This window comes from Spermophilus citellus, assembly GCF_964194105.1.
Source record: "Spermophilus citellus genome assembly, chromosome: 2".
Taxonomy (NCBI): domain Eukaryota; kingdom Metazoa; phylum Chordata; class Mammalia; order Rodentia; family Sciuridae; genus Spermophilus; species Spermophilus citellus.
In genome coordinates, this window is record NC_138183.1 from 213783872 (window position 1) to 213793091 (window position 9220).

Sequence of the window (9220 nt, forward strand, 5' to 3'; positions counted from 1 at the left end):
ACTCTCAGAAATCTTTGAAATGACAAAAATGCTAACAGAGGGGAAAAGACTCCAAACATATTTTTTTTGTGAGACTAGTAGTGAAGAAAGGTAAGATTTTGTTTTGTTTTGTTCTGTATTTTTTCCCCCAGTAGTGGAGCTAGAACCCAGGGACACTCTACCACTGAGCTACATCCTTAGTCCTTTTTCTAATTTTTTTTGTTTTGAGCTGAGGTTTCACTGGTTTGCTCAGGCTGTCCTTGAACTTATGATCCTCCTGCCTCAGCCTCTTGCGTAGCTGAAATTACAGGTAAGTGCCGCCACACCTGGCTTCGTAATTACATAATCTGATCTTTATAAAAAGCAGGGAGATAACTGATCCAAATAATTATTTCTACTTTATACCTAAGGAAACAAAGATTCAACGATGCATAGGAATTCATCTAAGGCCACAGATCTGGTAAGTGAACCAAATTGAAATCCCAGATCTTTTAGGTCCTATGCTGGCTCCAATTTCATCACAGAGGCTGGGACATTCACACCCAGTTTCAATGCACTACCCGCTTGCTCACAGAGTCTTGCTGTGGAGCCCTAGAGCAACAAGCTCGTTTTAAGGGTAGAAGTAATACATCTGTCAGTCAAGTTACATTTGTATATGTACGTGTGTGTGTGTGTGTGTGTGTGTGTGTGCTTTCTCCTACAGTGTAAGGATACAAACAAATAGGACTTTGACCAATGTTATCAAATGTAAAACTATTTTGGGAGATGGGGGTTACCAGGGATTGAACTTAGGGGCACTTGAACACTGGCCACATCCCTAGCCCTATTTTTGTATTTTATTTAGAGACAATATCTCACTGAGTTGCTTAGCGCCTTGCTGTTGCTGAGGCTGGCTTTGAACTCATAATCCTCTTGCCTCAGCCTCCCAAGGCACTGCGATTACAGGCATGTGCCACCATGCCCAGTGTAAAATGTTATTAAATATTCTACTGCTGTCCAACCTGCCCAATATGGTCAATAAAAATTAACCCACATTCTTTCATTTATTTCTTTAACAAATATCTATTTAAGGCTTATGCTGGTCGGGCAGTGTTCTAGGTGTTAGGGATAGAATGGAACTCAAAACAGTCCCTGCCTTTATAGAACATTTATATCAGAAAGACAATCAGTGAATAGTATAGGACAGCATGTAATTGAGGGCTAAGTTTGGTGGCTTTGTTTATAGTGACCCTGATGAATACTCTGGGAAAAGAGAGGTCAACAAAGATCTACCTAGTTTGAAATGCACCACTGTTACATGGAGCCAAACCAATTAGGATCATTCTTTTTAAGTATGTGTTATATCAAGAGGTATTTGTGCCACTTCTGGGAATAACCTGTTGTATAATAAGAGTAAGACTGGAATTGGAATAAATTATTTATTCTTTCATTTTTAAGTTGACTGATCTTAGAGGAATTACAAGATGGCTTTTACATTGTTTCCCCAAAATATTAGCACCTATCTCATCTCTACTCCATAGAACTACTCTGAGGATTAAAGATAAAACAAAATTTGGAAAGCATTTAGCACAGTAACTGACACAAGGTAAGAAATTAATGAATCCAGCTTCTGTATCAGTTAGGATTCCTTCTGTTGCAAGTGATTGAAACAAAATGATCGATCAGTCTGCATAATTCTATCAAACCATGTCTTAAGACACAATCACTCTCTGTTGCCTAATCCTACTTCTTTTTTAATTTCCTAATTTTTTATTGGTGCATTATAGTTGTACACATTGATGGATTTGTTGTCATATATTTGTATATGTACACAATATAACAATATAATTTGACCAATATCAGTCCCCAGTATCTTCCCCCCTCCCTCCCCACTCCCTCTAACTTGATTCCTTTTCTCTATTGATTTCCCTTTGATTTTCAGGAGATCCACTCCACCCTTATTTTCCTTTTTTCCTCTCTAGCTTCCGCATATGAGAGAAAAACATATGACCCTTAACCTTCTGAGTCTGACTTATTTCTCTTAACATGATGGTCTCTAGTTCCATTCATTTTCCTCCAAATCCCATAATTAATTTTAATTTATGGCTGAATAAAACTCCATGGTGTATGTATGACATGTTTTCTTTATCCATTCACCCACTGATGGACACCTAGGCAATTCCATAGTTTGACTATTGTGAATTGTGCTGCTATACACACAGGTATGTATGTTATCACTGTAGTATGATGACTTTAATTCTTCAGGGTAAATACCCAGAAGTTGTATAGCTGGGTCATATGGTGGTTCCATGCCTAGTCTTTTGAGAAGCCTGAATAGTGATTTCCATAGTGGTTGTACTAATTTACAGTCCTACCAATAGTGTAAAAGTATTCCTTTTTCTCCACATCCTCTCCAGCATTTATTATTGTTTGTATTCTTGCTGACTGCCATTCTGAATGGTGTGAGATGAAATCTCAGTGTAGTTTTGATTGCATTTCCCTAACTGCTGATGACATTGAACATTTTTTCATGGATTTGTGGGCCATTTGTATTTCTTCTTTTGAGAAAATATGTTTAGTTCATTCGCCCATTTATTGAGTTATTTGACTTTTTAGTGTAAAGTTTTTTTGAGTTCTTTATATATTCTAGATATGAATCCTCTGTCAGAAGAGTAGCTAGCAAAGATTTTCTCCCAATGGGTTATTTCTTTACATTCCTAATTGTTTCCTTTGCTGTGCACCCTGCTCTGACTTCACTCCTAGACAGATCCTCTTCTCAAGATGGCATGATGGTTTTGCATTAGATGTTGGGCTTCAGGACACTCTACCTCAATTTGTGGCACCTGGGCATTTTGGATATTTTAAGTTGAAGGAATCTCAGAAATGGCAGACCTTTATTACCCTCTCTTGTCCTTTGCCCCTGAAACAGGACATAAGACCTTCATGTGAGAGGGGCCCTTACTATACCTGGAGGAGAGGAACATCCTTATCCCTGAACATGGAGGGACACTGTGAGAACTGGTGAACAGACCTTGCAGTTTCTCCTGTTTATTAACTTAGCTCATACCCTTTGTCCTATCACATCCCCCATGACTTTCCACTCTTCATCAGGCCTAGTGTAAAAATGCAGTGTTTGGATACTTCTTCAGGTCTTCATTTCCTTATGAAGGCTCACATGTCATGTCACCTATATAAATGTGTACAATCTTCTCTTGTTCCTCTGTCTTTTGGTACAGTGGCCCCAGCAGACAACTTAGAAAGTCAGAAGGAAAAGAAAATGTTTCCTCCCCTAGAAAGATAAATATCCTCACAGACCCAGATCCAGTGGAAGGAGTGCCTGCCTTTCTTCACATTCACAAATTCAATCTTGATATTTCTATCAATCAAAATTGATAGAAAGTGTCAGAACTGAGAATTGAGCCCAGTTATCTTACTCACAAATTCAGAAATGGTCTCATGAGATCCAATTAAATTATGTTCCTAACTCTAAAACAATCACTGTGGCAGGAGGGATGGAACATTGAGATTGTTTGTTTACTAAGTGAGTCAGAGGCCCACGCTTGGAGCTGAAGTGGCTTTGATGGGAGTGGTACCTATAGGACCGGGAGAGGAAGGGGTGGGTCCTGGATGGGGCGTGAGTAGAAGCTTAGTAGTGGAAAACAGCTGCTATCACTGATTCATATAAAAATAAGTACTGACAGATGATGGAGAGGAGTGCAAAATTTGCACGAATTTTTAAGAAGGTACTTATTATTCCATAGAACTCTCTTGTTTGAGCATCCCCAAGCTCCATGGCTATGTTTGTACTTTTCTCTGCTTTTAAAGAGCATATTAGAAAACTTTCAAACAGGAAAAAAAATGTATTTCTTGCTCTTCTTGTATCATAGCTGAGAGGGGATTTGGGGCTCAAGGGACATTCCAGGTCTCTTTCTCATGGTTGCCCACTGCTGGGTGTCCAGACTCTTTTTGCTCCTCGTTGGAATGAGAAGTTCAAGCTGTACTTGTTTCCAGGATCTGCAGTCTCCAGCAGTCACTCTGAGTTTAAGACATGAGGCATGGCCTTTCCTTCAAGTGAGCGATGCAAGCATGGTCTCTGCAGTTTGTCATTGGTGTGATTTGGTGAGAAAGATGATGGTGAGATCTGAAACTACTTGGCCATCTTTTCCCTGACAGCCCAGGTTTAAGTTTGCAGGAGTACATTGTTGGTGAGCACCAATTTGTCTATTAGTGAGAACTTTTTTATATACATTGCCTCATTCGATTCTCTCCAAACTTTAAGAGAGAGTCATTTGTTTCCTTTTGTAGGCTTTGAGAGATTCTGAAACTTCTCTATGCTTGTACAGCTGACAAGTGGCAGAGTTTCAACTTCTCATTTATAGGATTGAGGAGGTTAGATTCGATGTGATTCCCTTTTCAGCTCTGTGCATGTTTGAAATCTATCACTGCTGCTGGGTTCCTGAGTCTGGATAGTATGGAATTAAAATTAATAGAGACTGATCTCTTAAGTATGACAATTGCAAGCACCCTGCAAAGGTTATCTCATTTAATCATCACAATACCCATTGAGGAGGAGTTGTTATCCTCCCATTTTACAGATAGAAACTAGGGCATAAGGAGGTTAATTGATAGAAAGTGGCAGAACTGAGAATTGAACCCAGTTATCTTATGCTTAACCGTCACAATGCTTCCTCTGAAGACTTAAATGGGTGAAGAGGTAAAGAGTATAACAGAATTTAAAATAGAAAAAAAAGCATGAAAATTTTAGCTTCTGTTGTTACTAATAAGTTCAATAGAAAATCGTCAGCTCATCTCTCCACCCACAGCATTTTTACACACTACCAGCATACTGAAAGCAATTGAAAACTATTTGAAAAGGAATTAATTCATTACTAGGAATCTCTGTTATTTTCTGTACTCTTCAACATCATTTATTTATTTTAGGTTTTTCACTTGTGAACTACCCCCTCACCACTAGAAGTTTAGTATTAAATCAACATGCATAGCTGTTCCATTCTTTAATAGTAATTTTTTAAAAATCAAGATAACTAATTATGAACTATTTTCCCTTTTCTTTTCTTTTTTTTTCTTTCTTTTTTTTTTTTTTTTGGTGTGTGTAGGAACTGGTGATTGAACCCAGGGGTGCTTTACCACCGAGCTAAGTCCCAGTTCTTTTTATTTTGAGATAGGGTGTTGCTAAGTTGCTGAGGGCCTCATTAAGTTGCCCAGGCTGACCTTGAACTTGAGATACCTCCAGCCTCAGTCTCCCTAGTCACTGTGATTACAGGAGCCCACCATCACACCCAGCTAAGCCTCCTTATAAATAAAGTTTGGGGAATTTTCAAACACCAGTGATTCTGGTGAAAATACATTTCTACCTTCTCTAGCGCCCTCTCGTGCTTCGTAGCTGCAACTAATCAAGAGCGGAGATGCTGCCAGGAGTTGTGGGATATGAAAATAAACTGGATTTATTTTCTGCAGGATGCAAGTGCACTCGCACGTGCTTACATACTAAACATGCTTTTCTTCTCTGAATTTTACTTTAGTCAGTGTTTGTGTCAGGAATTGTAAAATATTCTTGAAACCTGGGATTCTTTAGTCTGCAAGGCTATTATTTACCCTATTAATCTGAATTTCCCTCAGTTTCTGCACCTGGAGAGTCATACAAGCTGTAAAACGCATTTATGTAGTCTTTTTTTTTTTTGAATGTGCGTCTTAAGTGTCTTATTCGGCTAGACTGCTCTCTCCTCTCTCTCACGGGTTCTTCCACTTTTCCTTTATTTAAAGGAGCCTCCCAGGCAGTGTCACTTGAACGTCAGCATCTGGCAGAGCTTTTTATTTCTAACTTGATGAAACCAGACTTTTGGGTTTTTCCAGTCCCCTGTGCCCCACAGGGCTCCTACATGTGACCGGGGAAAACTCACAGAGGCTCAGGAGGTGAATGCCAGTGAGAGAGGCGCATTCTTTGAATTGCCCTCCCGTTTGATGACCAACTCTTTCTTACTGGGTGAAGTCTGCGGTGCCTGGATTTTTCTTTTTTAAGGATGCATTATCTCCCAAGAAGCTCGTCAGACCCCAGCCAGTCAAACCAGGTAGCCAATCCCAGCAGCAAGAAGAGATGCAGATGTTTCAGATTCTTAGTCATACCCAAGCTGGAACCTATATTTCCAAGATGCTGAATAATTAGTAATATTAAAATTATTGATAATAATGGCTGGCCCTCATTTAGTGCTTAGTATGCATCCAATACATTGCTGAGTACTTCACGGGCCATCAGACTGTTTTCAAGTCCCCTAGAAAGTAAATAATGTTATCACCTTTGTATTACATATAATGAAACCAAGGCCTAGAGAGGTGACACTATAGTTTCGAGAGATTCTGTTTGATGTAGTTGTTCAAGACAGAAGACTGCAGTTCAAGTGCAGGGGTACTGCTTTCTAACTGGATTTGCATAGTAAACTGCCTAACCTCTCTGAGTCTTTTTTTTTTCATATATTTTTTGGTTCATTATAATTGTATTTGGGATTATAGTTAATGTGCATACAATATAACAATATAATTTGTTCAATAACATTCCCCAATATTTTCCCTTTCCCTGCCTTCCCCCAAATGCCTTTTGAGATGGGGTGACACTGGGAAAGAAGATGAAATTTCCAAGGACACAGTGGTGGCATCAGCAGGGTGCCCTTATCCAGGGAGTTCCTTGGCATATTTTCTCACTCTGCACCCCTCTTTATTTATTTATTTATTTATACCCCAAAACCTTCCCTATGCTGCCTCCATTAAAGAGCTTGGCTGTGGCTCACTACTTCACAAGTTATGCCACATGCTCGAATGTCATCTGTAAAATGTGAAGGGTTGACATGGTGACTCTCACTCTCCTTCCAGGTCTAGTGTATAAAGTATGGAGAAATTGATCCATGCAAAATTTTTCCTTGAGCCCCTGCTCAGTACCAAACATTCTCCACAGTGCTGGTGCTCAGCCCTTGGAGATAGAAGTGGTGCTTGACCTCACAGAGTACAGTCTTACTGAATTTATGAACACTGTGCTCAGCTATCTGCACTTGACCAAGGTCACACAGCTATTAAGTGGCTGGCCAGGATTCAAATCTACTTGTGTCTTACTTCAAAGTTCATGTTTTCTATCACATCAGGTACATGGGTCAGATTCCTGGCAGCAAATAGACTGCCAAATGGGATAACCAAAGGGAATTTAGTAAGAAATGATTTCCAAGGGTATAAAGAAAACCCAGCAAGGAACGGGGCTAATGTCCTGGTGCTATCAGCAGCCATTAACACCCCTCTGAGAGGGGAGGTGAGGAGGTGGTTCCTGGAACCTGGAGAGAGTACCTCTATATGAAAGAGAGGACAGTCAAGCAGGAGTATGCCTTAATAGAGGGCCACTCCCAGCAGCCCTGTAGGGAGAGTGTGGGTGGAGGGAATGTAGACCCTAACCTCATACTCCTGTTTCCTTCAATCCCTGACAGTGCCTGCTATTGGCCAAATCCAATCAGAAGCCAGGGAACAGGGAGACTGGGTGGAACAGGACTCAAAAATCAGCTGTGCATTAACAGGTGGAAACTAGATCTAGAGGGGTCAATGGAAAATGCCAGCACCCAGTGTTTCCCTGACTTTTCTCATTCAGATAACACCTTCACGGATTTGTTGCATCCACTTGTGTCTGCTGTATCTCAACTGTACTAAGTATATTTTAAAATTTTTCTCACTTTTATAAATTTTACTAACTTATTTGGTAGTATTGGAAATTGAACCTAGGTCTCATATGTGCTTGGCAAGCGCTGTACCACTGCATTATAGCCCCAGCCCATATATTTTATATTAATAATAATAAGTACTAATAAATGTATGGATAATAATTAGGATAGTATGTCATGACATTAAGTAGAAAAAAAATAAAAATTTAATAAAGAGAAATCAAGTTTACTCCATTTTAAAAATTAGATAGTAATCATAAATAATCATTTATTGTTTGGAGCCCCTACCTGTCGTCTCTCCAGTCTCCCTATCCCCTACCCCATGCTTTCATCCCTCCATTTTAGTCATTCGGGGTTTTTTTTTTTAAATCTCCTCGAAACCAGCCATACTCTTGCTTACAATAGGGCCTTTGCACAGGTTATTTCCTCAGTATCTCATAAATGAGAAAACATATAGGAATGCCAGGGAACCTGAATAACACAACAAATATGGTACTATCTGCCTAGAAAAGAAAAAGAAGGAGAAGAAGTAGGTGACTTTCCTGAGAAGATTCTAGAATTGCACTGGTACTGCTAATGATTTCATCATTGGTCTGGATACTCAGATTCTTGCACTAAAGTTTAACTCTTTGATCTGAGATGACATATTTAACAGATGTATGACTTAGTTTCTTCACCTATAAAGTGGAACAATAATTAGCATGGAGGCATGGAAAAATAATTAGCATGAGCCCATGTGCAATTAGCTCTCCACCCTAACTTTTCTGAATTACTATTGAGAATATGATTGATATACTCAGGTGGCTACCTACATTGTTGAATCCAGTTTGTGGCTGAATTTGTTCTGAGACAAAGGTAAATTACAACAATTTTCTTCTAGACACCTACCTATGCCAAATCCAGCTTCTCTGCTCAACCAGATTTCTTAGTCATGCTACATTTATTTATAGCTCTCCTTTAAAAAATATCCAGCATACATATTCATGAATAGATAGGGTAAAATTGGAGACAAATTATGGCCACTTTTGATGTTATTTGACAGCCATTTTCCTTTCTTCCTATAGTAGTGACTTCTTCTTTCCTTCCTCCTCTGTCCTCAGACATGTGGAAGGAGTTTGTCCCACAGTGATCATCAAGAGACTCAGTTGGAACTAAGGAGACTTTTGTTTGCAAATTTTCTCTTTTCTGTGGATCTGATTATGAGAGAATGCACTTGATATCTTGAGTAACCCATTCTCCCCCTCTCTCCATCCTATTCTATACTCAGAGGAAAACTGTTCTGCACAGTATTTAGGTTCCACTGGGCTTCTAGTTGAATTCAGCCATGAGGAGTATCAGCAGGAGGCCAGAGGGCAGAAAAGTGAGGCTGGGATATTCTTCTCCTGACTCCTCCTGTGTGGGTGTTAGGGTTGGATGCAGATTACCTCCCAACAGTTCATAGGAACTTGATCCCCAGTGTGGCAATGTTAATAGGTGGTATGAGCCTTAAGAGAAGCAGCCCAGTAGGAAGTCATTATTTCATTGAACATGCTATCTTTGGAAAGGATTAA